This window comes from Parasteatoda tepidariorum, chromosome 4, assembly GCF_043381705.1.
Source record: "Parasteatoda tepidariorum isolate YZ-2023 chromosome 4, CAS_Ptep_4.0, whole genome shotgun sequence".
Taxonomy (NCBI): Eukaryota; Metazoa; Arthropoda; class Arachnida; order Araneae; family Theridiidae; genus Parasteatoda; species Parasteatoda tepidariorum.
This window is the reverse complement of record NC_092207.1, coordinates 7,277,752-7,298,496: the sequence shown is the minus strand read 5'-3', so window position 1 is coordinate 7,298,496 and position 20,745 is coordinate 7,277,752. Positions and strand designations below refer to the sequence as shown.

The 20,745-nt window shown below is 31.7% G+C and overlaps 1 protein-coding gene across 2 annotated transcripts in view; it reads right to left on the bottom strand.

Annotated features, from left to right (window-relative positions):
* LOC107447412 (mucin-2) overlaps positions 1 to 4,578 on the bottom strand; it is a 149,335-nt gene extending 144,757 nt beyond the window's left edge. For both annotated transcript variants that reach the window (XM_071180451.1, XM_071180455.1), the window contains exon 1: positions 4,446 to 4,578. The gene's annotated coding sequence lies outside the window, so the exon portion shown is untranslated. The remainder of the gene's footprint in view (positions 1 to 4,445) is intronic.
* Between the last annotated feature and the right edge of the window lie 16,167 nt (positions 4,579 to 20,745).

The window sequence follows — 20,745 nt, the reverse complement described above, 5'->3', positions numbered from 1 at the left end:
ATAATGATTGGTTCACAATGTCAGTGGACTGTTTCTGTCTTGGAAGAATCTAACGCGCGAAATTTCGGCCGCTTTCTGGCTGGCTACAGCACTTAAATCTCTACTGATGCTTCGTAACGGATGGTATTGGTTTCTTGAACTGAATGTATTTTAATTCAGGTGCCCATCATTTACAGTTACAATCGTTTTCTAAATAGCACAATATGCAAATATCCCATCGAAATGTCGACCACTTTGTTCTATAAAATAACAGACTCAAAACTAAAAAATAATAATGTACTAAAATAAATTAAAAAAATATACTAAAAGTATGTTTTTCAAGTGAACTAAAAAAACAGTGCTAAGTTAATAAGATTTAAATTAAAAAAATGTGTTACTTTCGAAACAAATTTTAAAAAAAATTTTTTTTTTAAAGAAAGATTCTGATCCGAAAGATTTTGCAAAGTATACTTGGTGGTGTGAGTGAAAATAATAACTGGAGAAGGAGATTTAACTGTGAACTAACTGTACAGGATTTATGAACAACCTGATATTGTTAATTGCCTAAAAATAAATAAAATGAATTGGATGACTCACGTGATTCGAATGAGTGATAACTAAACAATTAAAAAATAATGCTTTTTAGACCCATTGGAACAAAAAATAGGGGAAAGCCGCGGCTGAGGTGAGCTGATTCGGTGGAGGCAGATTTTCTTGCAATTAATCAAAAGAATTGAAGATCAAAGATAAATCGGAAGTCGGTATGGAGAAATGTTCAGAGGAAGGCCTTGACCCACATTGGGCTGTTTGGCCAACTTTGATGATGATTAAATCACTGAAAATGTCAGGGGTCTGCAAAAACGAAACTTATTCCTCCGTTTCAATCCACCTGAAACACGCAGTTTTTAAAAATTCTTAGGACATTATTTAATTAAAAGTGAAAGTGTTTTTTTTTAAATATATAAAGGGGTAATAAAAATTTAAATAATTAGGTTTTGTAAGGGATCATGGGTTTCACTTAATGCAGAATAATTAATAAAACTAAAGCATAATTTTGTTTATTATGTGATGGAATTATTGGAGATAACATTTTTTTTTCTCACAATTTAATCATTAAAATTTTAATATATTTCTTCTTCATAAAATAAAGGGTATGGAAAATATTTTGGATGATTACAATGTAATTATGTTTATAAAACTCTTCTCTAAAAAAAAGAAAGGCAGTGGTCTTGATTTGGTTTGTTTGCTTACATCCTTTCTTAGGACAGTGAACCTTAAACATGTTGAATTTTGTAACATATGAGCATTTTGGTTTTAAAAAAAACTTTACATTTTTTGCAACATCAATGTCTGCTGTTATTTTATTATCGTTGAAAATATGTTTCTATTTCATCTAAAAATAATTTCATGTAACAATTGCCCTTACTTTAATAAAATTGCATTATTTCTCCACGTTCCTGTATCTTTTTCAATAAACATCGGCCACATTACGAATCTACAATGTTTATGCTATCAAAGAGTAACATATATATATATATATGGATGGATAGATAGATAGATAAAGTTCGCTTAAAACTGCGCAAGATATGAGTATTTAAAGTAGTTCTTTTGTACTGCGCAGGTGCTGAAAAATGTTAAATTTTTTTTATATAATTTTTGAAGTGAATCATATTTGGAAACTAGTGAAAACAGTCTTATTTGAATATCTTAAAAATTTAAACAGTTTCGAGCAATTTTCCTCAGAACCTCATACCTCTGAAAGCTTTAAATCTTATTGAAAAGTACGAAAAATTGCATGAATTAAATTACTCTAAAGTTACACAATAATCCTCTCCGCGTATTTGTTGAGAAATGTTAAAAAAAATGTCAAAAGCTGAAAGTGACTCTACCATTATTGCAGGGTAGTGAATATATAGTTATATTTTTAAAAAAATTGCTCAATTAATGAAGACGCCGTTGAGATGAACACATTTTCAAATAATATAGTGTAAGTGAAATGTATCTATTCAACGTTGTATAAATTCCATTTTTTCTTTTTTTAATTTCTTGTGTCGTCTTCTTAAAACCGATTAAAGAAAGTTGCCGCTTTAATCTTTAAAAAAGAATCTTATTTCTTGTGGCTTTAGGCCAATGTTAAGTGATCCATCAAGTGGGGTGAAATGAAATCATCAGTAAGAAAAAGTGTGAATAGAATCACAAAGAAAAATCCGATTTAATCTTGTATATAAGCCGAGTTTCATTTTAATTATTCCAGTAAAAACTTGTCGACAAGAGATCGTGATTAACTCTTCAAAAAAGGATGAACCTTTGTGCTATATATAAACATGAAACGAGCTGATAAATAAAATCACAAATAATTCGACGCTAACTTATAGTTTGAATTTGGTATTGAAGAACACAGAAGACAATTTCTGAGTTTAAGCATTGATGAACAAACATTGTTCTTCATTATTGAATCGTGATACTACTATTTTGCATGATTTTTTAAATGTTTCGTTACGTCAACACATAATAAAATATTTAAAATAAGATTTTCATTTGGTTTGATTGAAAGTCGTATACGTTTTAAAATGCGAGCTATTGAAAAATTCTCAAAAATTCTCCCTTCGCTCTGGATTTAGTGTTAGTTACATTGGATCTCTTTACATAGATTCATTTTTTCAGTCATTTGAATTATCTTCTCTAAAACATGAGGGGAGATTTCGCAAATTTACTTTAGCTTCTGTACTATCCCTTACGTAAGATTTCAAGATATTGCGCATGCGCCGGTGAAAAAATATCAAAATTACGTTAGTGAAAATTATTTACGGAAGCTAACGTATAACTCCGAAATCTCCCTGTTATTCCAGTTTTTAGAGAAAGAGTTTTCACAAGTGCTTGCAAAAAATGGGTAACTTGCAATGTATTGCTACGAATTTGTAAACACGTGTATAATTTTGTGATTATCCTTTTATTATGAGGTTAAATATCTTGCACGGATCCTAAATAGACACTTTAATTAGAAAATTTGCAAGGAATTCTAACGTAATTTAGACAGAAAATAATTCTTAATGTATTCCTTACATCAGACTCAATTTGGAGAAAGAATTACTATAGGTTAGAAGTGCGGTAAGCATGAACACGCTTAAAACTGCAGTAAAAACTGCTTGAAATGTAATAACAAGTTTCGAGTAAAAGGGCTGCACATTTCTTTTTCGAGTGGTGAAGACAGTGTCCTTTTCGTTATGGGGCATATCAATGGAGTTCCATACTGTATAATAATTGACAATGGACAAATCAATTCCTATTCAGGAAAACTCAATTCTTATTCAAGAAAACTCAATTCTTATTCTGAAAATACTTATTCAGGTATATCAATGGAGTTCCATACCTTATGATAATTGATACTGGACAAATCAATTCTTTTTCAAGAAAACTCAATTCTTATTCTGAAAATACTTATTCAGGCATATCAATGGAGTTCCATACCGTATGATATTTGATACTGGACAAATCTCATTCTTATTCAAGAAAACTCAATTCTTATTCTGAAAATACTTATTCAGGCATATCAATGGAGTTCCATACCGTATGATAATTGATACTGGACAAATCGATTCTTATTCATGAAAACTCAATTCTTATTCTGAAAATACTTATTCAGGCATATCAATGGAGTTCCATACCTTATGATAATTGATACTGGACAAATAAATTCTTTTTCAAGAAAACTCAATTCTTATTCTGAAAATACTTATTCAGGCATATCAATGGAGTTCCATACCTTATGATAATTGATACTGGACAAATAAATTCTTATTCAGGAAAANCGAAAATACTTATTCAGGAATTCCTAATTTCTTTTTTATTTCAGATTTGGATTCACCAGCAAAAAAAAGTGTACTTCAATTCGAAATGCAGGATTCTGTTGTTGCATTTCGTTAAATGAAGACGCTTGGTAAAATAGAGATATCTAGAGAAATACAAAGTCATATTGAAAAAAAAAACATAATTTGACATCTGGAGAGAACTAAGGACACTAAACACCAGGGAAGGGGTTGAGAAAAATACGCATTTAAGATTTTGTAGTTTCGCTGTTAGCAAAAATTATATCTCGGCCCCACTTGGGCTCGAAATTGGCTCAATATGCATCCTATATGATTGCATGTTCAGAGGGACCCATTTTGGGATGTCTAGATTTCTTAATATTGGTCCTATGCAGAGTCAATATCGGCCAATATAGGGCTTATATTGGCTGAATATAGATTATAAAATATTGGGTGAATCTGATAATTCTAAATAGGGCCGATATTAGTTGTCAAGTGCCAGTAAAATATCGAGTGAATCGAAAAATTCTATATAGGGCCCATATTGGAAAAAAAATCGGCCCTTTGAACCATTATTGAGCGAATACTGATGAGTATTGGTCCAATGAGAGCCCAAGTTATCTTGCTGCCAGGGGGCGTCTTTTCAAAAATATTTCATACCTGTGTTTTTAGATCCGATGTGTTGTACTTATCGAAATCAGCCGATTTGGATGCACTCTTCTGTAGATGTATCTCGGAAGGTATCATTTAGACATCTTCTATGGATGTTGTTTCCTCTTCATATGGGGAAATCTAGAAAAAATATATATATTTTTAAAGCATGCTGCACTTTAATAATAAACAGTCTGATGGCAAGGAGACTCTAACCCAGGATCCGTCCATCAATGAGGATATTTTACATCAGCACTGTGGTCAGTGCAAGCCGGGTGCGGAATTCGTATCGTGCAGCCATCGCTGGGATTCGAAAGCGGCTCACTTCATCGGGAAACAAACCCTCTATCCCCTGAGCCACCACGGCTCAATGCACATAGTGTTAACCCTTGTTGAACAGCCGTCCCAATTTAGGGTTTAAGACTACTAATGTTCAACTGCGTAGTTTCGTAATTTTGAACCCGATCCAGAAGACAAGGGAACTACTGGATCAAGTATAAGGAGAAATTTGACTTCATGGAGGTCTTTTTGATTGAACTAGTATTTGCGTTACATGGAGAGGAAAGCCATTATAACTAACAAGCATTTGCGTTATATGGAGAGGAAAACCACGATAACCTCCTACGGTTAGCCTGACGGCAAGGGGACTAGCCCATGATCCGTCTACTACTGAGGATACTTTACATCAGCACTGTAGTCGTTGCAAGTCGGATGCGGAATTCGTATCGACCAGCCATCGCTGGGATTCGAACCCGGTTCACCTCATTGGAAGGCGAATGCTCTATCCCCCGAGGGAAAAATCTAATAACAGTGACTTCAAGCTAGACTAGAAGAATCCAAATTTTTTTTCTTATACTTGCTATTCTTAAACTCTTCTGTACCGTCATGATCAGTATGAGTGCAGAGTTGAATATCAACTGACTGTTTTTACCATCTAAGTAACGAACCTACGTACAATTGTCAAATAAATGCTTTTAACATCTAAATAACAAACCTTACGATAATTCGTACTTTAAATAACAATGGTAAACACTTATTTTAGTTTCTAGTTGAGGTAAACAAAACTAAGTCTGGAGTAAAAGCAAAAGAAATAAACTATAGAGGGCAATTCCTATACTAAATAGGGAAATAATAAGAGAACCGCTGAAAATAGCTTTTTAAGTTCCAGTTGAGACCAATATGTGAATATTTGACACCTTCGCTGAGAGAGAAAATACTATCTAGACTAGTGGTTTCCAACTGGCGGCCCGGGGGCCACATCCCGCCCGCGAAGTTTTTTGTTATGGCCCGCGAACTAAAATATATTAGTTGTCATTTTTTTGAGTACAATTTTCTTAAAAAATCTGTATGGGTATAAAATACTTTTGTCCTTAATAATAACCTAATTTCTTCGTTTCTGTGAAATTTAACATACCAATGTTGCAAAAAAAAATTTTTCTCAGGTTTTGCACCCAAGAAAATATTTATTCAAATACAAAAATAATCGTGTATGTTGCTCTTCTTTATTTCATTTTTTTTGTATTTTGTGAATATATATTAGCATGTGTGTATCAGAAATTTTCTCGAAGAAATTCTCCGATTTAACTTTTTGAAACCACTCATTTTGGACGAAACATTTGTCAATTTTAAATTTTAAATGTAAATATCTATTCTCTCTGGTGGTTGCAGCAGACAAACCTCAATTTTCTCATGGAACATTTTGTGTGCTACTATGTAAGTTTTAATACCAACCTTTTTAAAGTNATCTATTCTCTGGTGGTTGCAGCAGACAAACCTCAATTTTCTCATTGAATATTTTGTGTGCTACTATGCATGTTTTAATACCAACCTTTTTAAAGTTTTATATCCTAACAACTAGATATCTGGTGCACATTAATTGTTTAATACATAGGTGCAAATTAAAGTTATTGTAGCCGAATTTTTTTTAAATATTCAATTAAATATTTATAAAAATCTACTTCTTATTTTAATTTGTAATTCAAAACTTTTGTTTTGTACAACTTGGTAAAAATCTGACAGTAATATTTAATGTTCCTTCAAACATAAAAGAGTCCTACATAAAATTTTGATAAAGTTGCGGCCCGCCATTTGACTTGTACTTTTAACTGTGGCCCCCGGCCTCATGTAAGTTGGAAACCCCTGATCTAGACATTAAAATATATCGACTCCCAAATAGGTTTGATGATGTGATCAAAACATTGTACCAACAACAAAAGTGTTTTACCCAATGATCCCGATCATTTGATCAAAAGTTATTCATCTGCTGCATTCGTTGCCTTGAGCATTGTATACAATGCTTTGATCACCTAAGTTAATATATAAAAATACATTAACTCCAAAAAAGGTTGGTTCCACAGTGGACTGATAGCAAAGACGCGGTTACCAGTAGAATACCGAAGTTAAGCATCACTGGCTGCGGTCAGTAATCTGGTGGGTGACCACTTGGATCAGTCTGCGTAGGGGCCGAGGGTACACAGTAATGGTCCTCGTTAAACTGTTCTACAGTAAAGTGCTCGACTTCGGGTGCAGGTAGCCGCGCTACTAACGCAGAGGATCAAAATTACGATGGCATATCTTCGGATCATCCTCAGGGATGTTTCCCAGATCGTCGCCAGTAGCACATTGTGCAGCTCTAGTGCGACGTAAATATAGTACCTCCCTACCCAAAAAGGTTCGGTGAGGTGATCAAAGCATTGTACTAACAATAAAAGTGTTTTACCCAGTGCACAAGAGAACGCATTAACTTCCTTGAACGTATTGTCTTTAATGAAAAGAACATAAAAACAATACAAAGCAGTTAGTTTATTGAATTGAAAATCTCTTTGGATAAGGTAATACATCATTTTGCCGAGAATATCCCTGCAGATTGTATCCTCTTGATCGTTGCCAAATTGAAAAGAAATTATTTCCTAACACTTTCATTAGCTTGATTACGAGGTATTCCATCAGATGGGTAATAAGATAAGAGGAGGATAATCTGAGGAGAAGAAGAAAATTAAAAAGGTTCCTTTGTTGGATGATCCGCATCAACGCATCTCAGAATGTCCCCAACCTTTCCATCGAGAGTGAAAAAAAGCGTGTTGATGTTCTCCTCAAAAGATCGGAGGACATTAACAGAACGATTTGTCACCTGCGTTGATATTTGAATTATCTCTCTCACTGGCGTCTAATTGTCCTACACAAAGACAATAGAATCCCCCACCCCACCTCTTCCTTTGGAGGGGTTTCTTAAGGCAACAGAGCCTCGTGTTAATTTTCCTTGTCCCTATTCTGGAATGTTAAATGAACAAAGAGTGAGATTCCGAAGAAACCTGAAGACGCTTTTGGGGTATCTCGAGAAAGTAATTGAAGCGCTCCAACACATCTTGAACACTCACATTGTCATTCTCTCTTGAAATTTTAGAACACATAACTGCAGGGTCAGACTGGCCGTAGACCCGAGATGGTGGTCACCCCCCTGGACTCCAGTTACTAGGGTGGAGTCCTGGAACCTCTAATTCCTGTACATTAAAAAGTGAAAAATTTAAATTAGCTTTAGAACATTTTTTTTATAACTGTCGTTGAACAGCCGATCCAATTTTTTGAGTTTACGACAACCAATGTTCAACTCCGTAGCCTTGTCATTTTGAACCCTATCCAGATAACAAGGGAACTCCTGGATCGAATATTGGGAGAAATTAGTCTTCGGGAAGTACTTTTGGATGGAACTAACCTGTATTTGAGTCACATGGAGAGGAAAACAACGAAAACCTCCCACAGTTTGCTTAACGGAAAGGAGACTCTAACCCATGATCCGTCTACCAATGAGGATATTTTACGTCTGCACTGTGGTCGGTGAAAGTCGGATGCGGAATTCGTATAAACCAGCCATCGCTGGGATTCGAACCCGGCTCATCTCATTGGAAAGTGAAAGCTCCATCCCCTGAGCCATTACGGCTCAATATATTTTATTGTAATTTATTTCATTCTGATCATTATAAATAAAATCAGGGGCACTGGAATCGAACGTCCTGTTTTTACAAAAGATTTTAAATGTCGCAAAAGGTATTAACGATTTGACAAATTTTGCCTGGCCATTAGGAAACTTCTAAAAATTTCATTTTCTCTCTCTCTCTCTCTCTTTTCGAATGAGATCAGTCAATATTACATGCTTGTTTAACTTTTTTTTAAAAAATAACTATGAAAAAAATGTGCTCAAGTATTATTTCAGGTATCCATTCCTCATCCTCAACAAATTAAATCCTTGAAAAGCCCGTTTTTGTATCACTCGTCATAGAGTTACTGTTTCTGAATACAAACGAGCCAGTTTCATTCACGAATATGTAAATACAGTGAATATGTAAAAACAGATTAGCTATTACTATAGGCGAATGTTGCACGAAGTTGAAAAATAATATTACCAATTTGATTACACACTGCGCTAATTCACTTCAGAGAGAATTATTAGTAAGTAAACTCTTATTATTTATTTATTCCTTTTGTGCATGTACTTTTTGTGGAAATTTCGTATTAGTTATGATGTAATTTCATATTGACGTTTTTTCTGATTTTTAGGAAAATTAATTGTTGTAAAATTATAGTTTCTTACTCTAATGACTAAAGATAAAATGAAAAAAAAAAAACTGCTCGACCTTTTTTAAAATTTCAAGCTAGTTTCGGAGCTATTAGATTTTTAAAAAAATTCTAATACTACAATCCTGAAAGTTTTACAAAAAAAAAAGAAGCCTCATTTATTTATTTTTTTATATCGTTTAGATCGAATATTCTCCATTTATTTATTTATTTCATTTTTTTTAAAAATTGAATTATTTTAATGAGTGGATTCGATTTGCAGAATATTTTATTTCTATTCAGTATTCGACGTTGTTTGCCGATCAATAAATTAGCTGCAATACCGTTCGTGGGACAGTTTAAAAATTATATCATCTGTTTGCAAATTGTTTTCTTCCTTTTTTTAATTTATAAAATAGCTCTTCCTTAATTTATTAAATATTAAGAGTAAAGGACTTTTTCATTACTGAATATAGTGTTATATATTGGCCATTGTGCACGGATCATGGGTTAGTGCCCCCTTGCTGTCAGGCGAACCGTAGGAGGTTTTCGTGGTTTTCCTCACCATGCAAAGCAAATCAAATGCGTTGCATGGTGAGGACGCGAATTAGTTCCAGCAAAATGTCCTCCACGAAGGCAAATTTCTCCCAATGCTTGATCCAGGAATTCCCTTGTCTTCAGGATTAGGGTCAAAATTACAAGGCTATAGAGTTAAACATTAGTTGTCGTAAACCCACAAAATTGGGTCGTCTGCTCAACGACGGTTGTAAAATAAAATATAGTTAGTTGCAAAATTTAATATTTTTATACGAAATATTGATCACCAATACTAGAAATCACATTTTAAATACTCGAATTTTTACTTCGCTCTTACCTTTAATAGTCGAAACTATGTTTCGACTATTAAAGTAAGCTGTAACATAAAATAAAATCTGATTTGCAACTATCGAAGGGAAATGGCGATACAAGATAATATATCCAAACGAAATCTTAATGCTTCGATACCTTTTCTAAATCTCCGTCTAGATCGGTTCTTTTTTTTATTCTTCTAAATAGATCAGCTTCTTCAAAAAAATCAAATCTTTTTAGGAGTTGAGTGTCAACTCTTCACGAGATGTCAACAAACGGTCCTGTTGTGCTGAAATCAAACTCCGGGAGTGCGAAGAAGCGTTTGAGGAAAGGAAGAGACAACCACTCAAATCCATAAACACACATTTGTCTTCGTCACATCAAAAGACGAGTCTGCCAAATCAATCATAATCCGCCGACATTTGATATTCATTTAAAGATCTCCCTCCCTTCTTATTACAGTGCAAGGGCCATTAAGGGTTCACTCACCTTTTCTAATTGTGGTGGTTGCTGCTTCCTACCTACCTACCATCCAAGTAAGTTTTTTTTAAATGAAAAAAGAAACATATTGCTTGGATGTATTTCAAACCTTAGCACGTGCGGGTTTATACATGTATCTCTACGCACACAGACACAAACGTTTAACACACACACGTATGGATGTTCTTTCCTTCTCTGTATTATCTGTATTATCTGCGGGAGTGGATTAACGCTGGCCCACGTAATATGGTGCCCCTGAAAGAGTGGCCAACAAATCTGCCTTTGAAATGCGAAGGTCATTCTCCGATTCTCCAAGAGAGCATTGGAAATTTTATATTAATTATATATATATAACAAAACTAACAAATACATATAACAAAAATTAGCGTCAATGAAATACAGAACACAATTTAGTAAACAAAATGTGCACAAACTCACCATTACTTTTAGTTGTAATACAGTTTCATTTATTAAAGGAGAATGCAATAGTGCCAATTTTTTTTCCTTTACCAAGTATGAACTTCATAAATCACATTTTAGGATACAAATTCTGTTCCCCCTTCCCACGCAATTGTTCTGAAACGCACTCAACATTAAATAATGCTTAAAAACAAAAACAAAAATAATGTTGATCAACTATTATTAAAATAAACTATTATACCGATCGAATATTTTTTTTTCTTCTTCTTTCACCCAAAATAACAATGTAAATAGCCCCGATGAGCCAGTGTCATTTTAAAGTACGCATTCAGTGTCATTGTTTTGTTCTATCACAGCCTCAGTTAAAGCCTCTCTATAGTAATCGGCTGGAGGAACAAAAAAATTCGAAAAGAAAGGATAGCTCTTAAAAAAAAGAGAGAGATTTATATGGATCTCTTCACGATTCTCCTCAGAATGAAGCGTGCATTATCACCCACACATCTCTTTCAATTGGCCAGCATCTTCCCTCTCGAAAGAACCCCCAGGAAAGGGGTCGCTCTCTCTGAAGAGAAGAAAGGGATTTAACATGTGGGATGCACGCATGTAAATAGGAGTGAGTGGGACGGTCAACCACTTTACACGCAACTAATCTGTCTCATTGTGTTTGCATAGCGTCTCATATTCAAGGGCTCCTCTATATGCAGCATTGTGGTAAACTCAATCGAATTAATACTTAAAAAAATATATAATATTATATCATAAAACTATTAATGTATTTAAAATCTGTTTTCGATTTTAATTGTTAGTATTTTAGTTAAAATTTATGTATCGTACTCATGCTTTAAAGTCTTAGTTGTGTTATTGTTATCCGAAGAAAATGTCGACTTTCACTGGTGAATGTCAACAATCACATAGTTGCTTTGGTGAATGTCCGAAACATTTGTTATATGCTATTTGATATTAATTTATTCGTTGATATTATTATTCAAAGCTCAGCCCCGTCCCGCCCCCTAGCGGGGGCATCCGGGGTAAAAATTTATTGATCAACAAAAGGATACAAAACAATTTCCAGTTTGAAAACAAAAGAAGATGAGAATTTACAATGATAAACATGAATAATAAAACAAAAAATAAATGAATAATGAATAAATATAATAATATTTAATGCTTATCCTAAATTTTAGTTGACATCCAATAATTTTAGTTGACAATGACTTGTATGCCTTATATTTGAATAGAGACGAATTTGATATAGCATTACATGATTTCTTAAGTATCTTTGAATATTACTAACAACAACAATCTACAAAAGAATACAGTATATAACATTGGATCCAAGAGGGTAAACAGGAAAGTGAAAGATTGTAAACATTAAAAACATTGGATCAAAAGGTAAATTAGGCAAGCAAAAGCAATTTAAACGTAATAAAACATTGAAAACATAGATATTGAACCAACAGGCTTCCAGAATATAAAAACATCATTGAACCAAAAGGGTTCCAAAGTTAAAAACAAATAAATAGCAATGAAGTGAAATGAGTAGAAATAAAAGAAAGCATTAAGAGCATTTAGCTGTTTGTGGCAGGGCAGGTGGTCGCTATGCAGCCCCGAGAGATGTTAATTAGGTGCAAAGATCTAAATTTGATTCATATGAAGAGGGTCCATGAGATCGTCTGGTATCATTATATCTACCAGGGTACGTTTAATAATCTCAGTGATAGCATATTTTTCGTTGATATTATTATTTTTACTCGATATTTTAATCTGCTTAGGATGGATTAGGAGAAATATCAGAGCTCGGAGTAGCTGTTAAATGCATTTTGGGCAGTGGCACTTGACCTTAAAAAAACATTGATGTAGGACATACCGGGCAGTAGCACTGAAACTTAAAAAAAACATTGACGTAGGGCATAACGGGCAAATGTATACCGGGCAGTGGAGCTTAACTTGACCTACTACATATACTTAACTATTCGGACATTTACCAAAGCGACTTTGTGATTGTCAGTGTTCACCGGTGGATGTCAATAACCACGAATTTCTATCATTTACAGTAACATTATCATTCCAGAGGGGGAAAAAGTGCTAAGTCGTATCACATAATAATCTCGAATATTTGTAGCTCGTGATCGAGATTGAACATATTATCTATAGGGACCTAAATTCAAAGCACACTTTATTTCGTATTAAAGATTATAAGAGATTAAAATTAAAAAGTAAATATTTTTCTTTTTTCAAAATAAATTTTTGAAGATTCTTTAACTTACCGTCATGTGGGGCTACTTTGTGCAGGATTTCGCAGTTTTTGAACTTTGACATGCAGAAAAACTATGTTAATTCAAACTTCAGTAAAATTTATCGATATTATATTCATAACTGGACTCAGACGAGTGAATTTGATCAATATTGGCATTATTTGTATGTAATATTTACAAATAATAAGTCAAAACATACCTTGCACAAAGTAGCCCCCAAGTGGGGCTACTTTGTGCAGCGATAGGAATTCAGTTTAATAATCATGTTTTTAGTAAAATATTGATATAAAATTGTTAAAAAAGTTAATTGTTGACATTTTTAATAACAAAAACATCAAGATATGTAAAGATATTAGTTTGAAAATAATTTTCAGCGTTAAAAAACCATTTTTTATAAAGAATTTTTTCTTAAAAAGAATGTTTATTTCAAAACATTTGAGTTTAAACAAAAGGAAACCATATACATTTTTGAACATTGAAATGGATGAAATTTCAAAAATAATAATTATTACATATTCATTAACATTTATAATATTGATAAATTTGAACATAACATGCTTGAATGAACACGACAGAACTTGCTCTTCAGTTTCTGTCAAAATCACTTGATGTCCTATAAAATATATTTTTATGTGTTAAATCGTTTGATTAATTCATTGAAAAATCTTTGTAGAAGAAAAATAATAGTTTAACAGCACGTTTCACGTGTTTCTTGTGAATTTTATTAGAGATAGTATTTCTGTGGATTTTGTACTTCCGAGAAACTTCTGCAATCGACATACCACCTGCAACTGCTTGCAAACATTGTTGCAGCTTTTCTAAAGTGTAATCACGGTAGTTTCTCGTTCCAGGTACTTTTTTTATAACGTCTGACAATTTTTCTGTCGAAAAAAAAAACGAATGAAAGTGCATTTTTTTCATTTTCCGTTTATTTGTTATTAATTTTCAAAAATTTTTAACGCTAACATGATATAATTGTTTATTAATGTATATAATAAAAAAATTTTGCACTTACGACAGTTGTTTTATCAGCGTCTTTGCATTTCACAGCTAAAGTTTCCACGCACACTTTTCGACGTCCGAGTTTCTCGGAAAGTTGTTGACATTGGGTAAACAAAACACACTCTGAGATTGTTTTAAAATTCGAAAAAAATGTTTGTAGTAATAGAGGAGACTTATATTTTCAAATTCCACACATTTTTAACGTGAAAAAAAAACGTAATACTGAATAGCAGCACTCGAAAAGTGCCAAATTCGAATTAGCACAAAGTAGCCCCACATGACGGTACCAAGTTTTTTTTTAACCGACTAATGTTTTATTAAATCATTATTTTGGCTGAAGGCTGGTTTATTTCTGTTATATTATTACTAATCTATATTTATTTAATAAAACTCGATTTGACTTTTTTTTTTTAAATTAATTATTACTGTTATCAAAATTCAACGGAAAGAGAAATTTAGAAAAATCTACGAAGAATGAGAAAGAACTAAGATATTGAAATTTGCGCAAATAACTCAGTCAATAATAATAAATTCTCAGCTCTGACTGGCAGTGAAAAAAAAACTTAGAGGAATAAGCATTCGTTAAATCATATAAAAAGATTCGTAACCTTAAAAAAAGGATAACCATTCATTGAAATCGTTTGAAAAAATCTTACTGCCATTCGATACTTTCCGTACGCATTAAAATTTTTAATAAATGTTTTAAAGAATTAACTCACTTCAATGCATGTTCACTTGCTGTCAATTAAGTGACTCTCATCACTATTTTATTAAAATATATTTACTTAATTATTTTAAAACCCAAATTAATTTGATTTATTTTAAACCAATCTTAAATCCGCAATTTTTTTGGTAATACTTTTTAAAAGCGAATTTTTATTCTATTGATTCATCATTTTAGTTTTAAAACGTAAAATTTTGAATGTTACTTTAGGTTCTCAAAAATCATTTCTCACAGAAAAAGAATCTTTCAGGCCTAAAGATAAATGTTATTTATTTCGTGTGCCTTTTCCACATCTCTGTCGATGTAGTATTGTTGGATTTATTTACAATTGTATCCTCTTAATGCCCCTTTTAGAATGTCAGCAAAGCAATAAAGACATCTGCTTTATTGCTTTGTTTATCCAAAATGGACAATTACAGTCGAATTTTTTTTAATCTTAATGCTTTCAGAACTATTCAAAACCCTCAGAAAACAATTTATTGCGTCTGTTGCGTTTGCTTTATTGCGTCTTTGTTCAAATTATTAGGTTATTTTTAATTAAAAACGCTTATTTTCGTTTTCAGATGAATTGGGAAGTCAGATGATTTGTCACGAACTGACGTCACTTGTGCCCATCGGACGTCTGCATCCAATAGCTATGGATAGCTGCAAGCTCTTTACCGCCTATACTTCCTGGTTATTGTTTCCGGTGAAGCCATGTTGGCCGTGATCATTGTATTTTGAGACTATCTTGAATAGTATTTCTTGTATACGTGTATTTGTTACCCGATTTATTATGTGTGTTAGAAGAAAGAACCGTCGTTTCAAAACGCAAGAATCGTCCTTTACAAAAAAATAATCGTTATAAAATACTTCTTACACTGCCAACAATGTACCAACTTTGAAATTTAAACCCATAAGTTAATTTGTAAATTGTGCTTAATCTGGTTGCTCGAAAAATATGCTAACACTAAATGCTACACGGCTTGCAACAAGAACAAACAGTAAAAAGAAGCTAAATCGGGACTGCCAAAAAAGCGAGTTCTTACGGAATCCAGCAGCTATATCACTCTTTTTTTAACAGTACATCTATAAATAACTAAAACAAATGTTCACTTCAAACTCACCAGAATTACATAATATGAACTGCAGCAGATTTCAGCTCAGAAATTATATAATTTGTTTCTTATATTACAAACAAAATTATCTTTTTGAAAATTTCGCCTCGTAGAATAAGCTGTAGTAAGCAGCTGCATACTTTCTTACCAGAAGTAGACCAGGTCAAGTGCTCGAGATTGTTGGTGTTTACATTTATGTTGAAAACACCATCCATGCATGTTTACAATATCATCGATTTAGCTATCATTCTGATTTTCGTAATTAAATCCAAATGTTTTAGTTTTCAAATAAATATATCGTAAGAAAGATATGCAAAATAAATTATGCTCTAATGTAGCTTTTATATATGTGGGATTGATATAAAGAAATTTTCATGCCGCTAAATTTCAAAGGTGCCCACTTAACTATTCCTGATACTTGACGAAATCGCTTATCTTCGAATACTTAAATAAATTTTGTTCAGTAAAAAATCGTGTAAGAATAAATTATGAATACCTGATATTTCTCATTCTTATCACGTTTTATGAATACAAAATAATCTCATTATTTCGTTTTTTAACCATGTTGATTTTAATTTTCAGAATTAAATTAAAGTTAATTAAGAACAAGAATTAATTAATGTTAATTAAAAGAAAATTTTAAATTTTTCCAAAGATCCCTTTTCCAAGTCAAAAAATGTTGAATAAATTTTTATACATAATCGTTTTAAATTTTAAAAATGTAAAAAAACTGAAGTTATAATTTTTTTCTTCATTTATTCTATCTGGAACTTAATGCAAGGAACTGTCTTCAGCATAACAGTGAAAGACAAATTTTTCTTTAAAAAATTCAAATAGATAATAAAATGCTGATAATGTCGAATTACATTCATCATTATGAAACCAAAAATTACTATCAAGATTATAAAGAATAGCAACAAAAAATGGTTTATTATTACTAAAATTATTTTATGGTAAAAGAAGTAGAAGAAAATATATTTCAGTAAAATTTATGAACTTTACTTTAATTGTATTAATCTACATTGTAAAAGAATTGAAATCAAGCATAAACATTTATTAGTTCTGCATTACTTTTAAAAAAAAGGAATTGAGATTGCGAAATGTGCATAAAAATAATTTTTAGTACTAGCAAAATGCTTTTTTACTCTAAGAATAAAAACCATCATTTAATAAAAACGATACATGGAAAGGAAGACCATGAAAATCTCACACTGTCAGCCAAACAGCAAGGGGACTCCAACCCATGATCCGTCTACCACTGAGGATATCTTACATCAGCACTGTGGTCGGTGCAAGCCGGATGCGGAATTTGTATAGACATCCATCGCTGGGATTCGAACTGGGTTCACCCTTAGAGGAGATATTAGGGTAGAGAAAGCCAGTCTATTGTTTGGGCTCTGAAAACTTGTTCAAAGATGAACTGGTAAGGGGGTTACCTTTTTGGCGTAAAATTCATAACTGGCGGTCGCATCGTACTGAAATATTTTGTCACTTTTATGGCTGTAGGTCACGAAGTTTTAGCAGGTTAACCTCCATAATCCCCTGGCCCTGATTGTGAGAATACTTTACTTTAAGAATTTTAATGATACATATATCTTTTGTTTAACTTTTTAAAATTTTTTCAAAAATATTCAGTTACATTTTTAAAACATGTCTTCTTAACAAATATATATAGTCTACAATTGGGACCTGTCTTGTAAATAACGCGATTATAATTAACTAGTTGGATGGGCCCCCTGCTCGCTGACGCTCGCCAACCCCCGAAAATTGCTACGCAATCTTATATGGTTTGTTCGCAAACCAAGCTCACTACTAACTTAGGCACATTGCAAATGCACAAAATTCTAAGAATTCAAAACAATCATTCAAATACATATAACAACTTTTTTTTTAAAAAAAATAACATCTTTTTAGTAAATACTAAGTCATTAAAATAAATTTGAATTCAAATAAATGACATGTAATTCGTTAAACCTATTACAAATGTGCTATAGTATAAAATCTTAAAGCATAACAGCACGACTGAGACTCATTTTTCAATTAATAACTAATAATAATAAAACAAATAAATTCGTGATATAAATCAAAAATCGTCAAATAAATTCGTAATATATAAATTCGTGAAAAAAAGCGCTTTCGACAAAATACTAAAATAGAGTTCTATCGACAAAGACTACTCACTTCTGTCTAGCTTAATAGTATGAGATTGCCGCAGCTGATGCTCTCTGGTTATTTCAGTTTCCATTTTTAAAAGCGCTATCTGTTGAGCCACCTCAGCTAGATTTGGCATGTGACATTTTTTAGCGGCAATCATTGGTCAATTTTCTAGCGTTACCATTCGGGAAGTTGTAATGAGGCTTTTTCTTGTCGCCGTGTAAGAGAAATATATATATAGATTTTAATCAATGCATAAAATTTTATTGAAATTAAGCATAACAATAAAAAAAATTAAATAACAGAACAACTAAAGTTGAATTTTTTTACTTAAATATATATGTAATATATTTTTTATATATTATTATTATAATTTAAATATATATTTTTTATTTATAGATATATGCATGCATAATATATATGTATATCTATCCCTATAGGGATATGCAATTCCTCTTCTGTTTAATTTCTTTTTAGTTTTAGTTAATTCTCACATATTTATTTATTATTTTTCTGATATTTATTTATTATTTATCTGATAGTATTATCTGATTATTTTCCTGATAAAAACAAAATATTTTGTTTTATTTTTAAAACAAATATTAATATTGATATAGGCTCAACAGTTTGGGGTTCTAGTTTGCCTGCTATGCATTAATAATTTATTTTAACGAATGCATATGATTAAACTTTTAGTGAGTTACCATAAAATTATAAAAGTATTTAAATTAAAATAAAAAATAAATAAATTTTGTTATTTGTCTATTTCTTTAAATTAGTCTTTCAAAATTCTATTCAAGAATATAATATGTTGCTGCTGTATGACATATTGATAGTTCTGGACTTAAATAACATTTAATACAAACGACTTAATTAACATTTCATATGATTGATAATCAAAAAGAGAAATATATTCCCTTTTATGCTTAAAAATGAAAATAAATTATATATAATAATAATAAATAGCCACTCCTTTGGCAAACTTATTTTCAAAAAAACACAGTCGTGTAAATTTAGTTTTAGTCAAGTAATATTATCCTGAATAAATATAAATAAAGTACAGTAATCAATATAAATATAAAATTTCTTAAATAAGTATGAATATCCAAACAATTGTTCATATATAATAAAATAATAAAAATTAAATATTCTTCTCCTATAAATTTTTTGAAGAAATTCATTTCAAAATGATTTTATCTTTCATCCAAAAATTTATTCAGTACAAATCAAAATTAAAGTACAAATCAAACAGTACAATTTATTAAAGTACAAATTAAAATATCTAATTAAATTCGCTTGAAATCATTAAAAAAAAATTCATTTCTGCGCATCAATATAAGTTACAGAGCGAAAATAAAAAAAACGATTTGTTCACAAAATATTGGCGTGAAAATAATGCGCCAAATCCGATGCACTTGCTTCATCGAAAAAGTAGTAATAATATCCAAAATTTTATATCAATATGAAATTTAATTGTAATGAAAATACCTATATATGTTAACTACGTTATAATCTATAAATTTGAATGAACATGCAAAAAGAAATAGTAGCTATTTTGCAAGTTAAAAAAAACCATTTCAATTCATTCTATAACATTTCGTGCTAACATATAATTTGCAAATAAGTGTCTAAAAACGAATGTAAAAAAAATAAAAATCTTATTTTTGAAATGTAAAAGGTCCTTATTTTATGAAATTTTTCCCTTATCAGTATGTACAGTAGTATACAGCTCAGTAATTCACCTACGTAGTAAGAGACTGAGGATAGGATTCACATGAGGGAGAAAAATCGTCCCTGAATCACGTGACAACGTTCTTTGCTACGAGGGAAAGGGGACTGGTTCTATGTAAAGCACTCCTTTAAGGGTTCACCTCATTGGAAGGCGAACGCTCTATCCCCAGAGCCACCACGATTCAGGGTCGATATTAATGGACCAAAAAGTGGTTTAAAATTTTCTCTTAATTTTTAAACCTAGACTACTTAGTGTGTTGCATTGCAAAAACCAATGTCTGCTTCTATTTTTAAAGTGCAGTGTGGGCAGACCCATTTATTAAGAAAAATAATATTAATAATAAAATTGCTTGTTCCTCTAAATGTATGCAATTAATTTAACAATTTCAGTTTGTTTTCCTTGCTGTCTTTCAATCAAGTTTAATGTTGGAGGAGTTTGACATAATTGCCCGAGACAATTTATTCTTATGGGGGGTTTGTCTTGGATCACCGTCTGGAAAATTTTTATGCGAGTCAGTAAAGTAAGTGTCTGAATGAGATCTCTTAAACCTCTCCTCACCTTTTATTCTATGATTTAAGAAGATACTTCAGGGGATGGTTTCTTAACAAGATTCTAAATCAATTGGACAGAAAAACAATGGCTCAATTTATAATGAGGATAAAAATATCCATAAAATAGTTAATCTCAAATGTGTGACTCAAAGCTTTGGAGTTGAACTCAATGGTGAGATTTGAACATTAAGTTGTGAATTTCTAAACATGATTTTTAATTTTTTAAATCATCTTTATACAGAGATTTTTACAACTTTCAATTATTTCCACAAGAATAGGTAGATTTGAACCTCAATTTGTGAATCTCTAAATCCGATTTTCAAATTTTTAAAGTAGTCTTTATACAGATATTTTAAAGCTTTCAATTATTTCCATAGTAATAATATTATTACAAAAAATGTTGAAGTTTAAATGCAGATATTATGAAATTTCAATTGCTTAAAATATTAATTAATACTAGTGGGTTGCGTCCCCTGCTCGCTAACGCTCGCCAA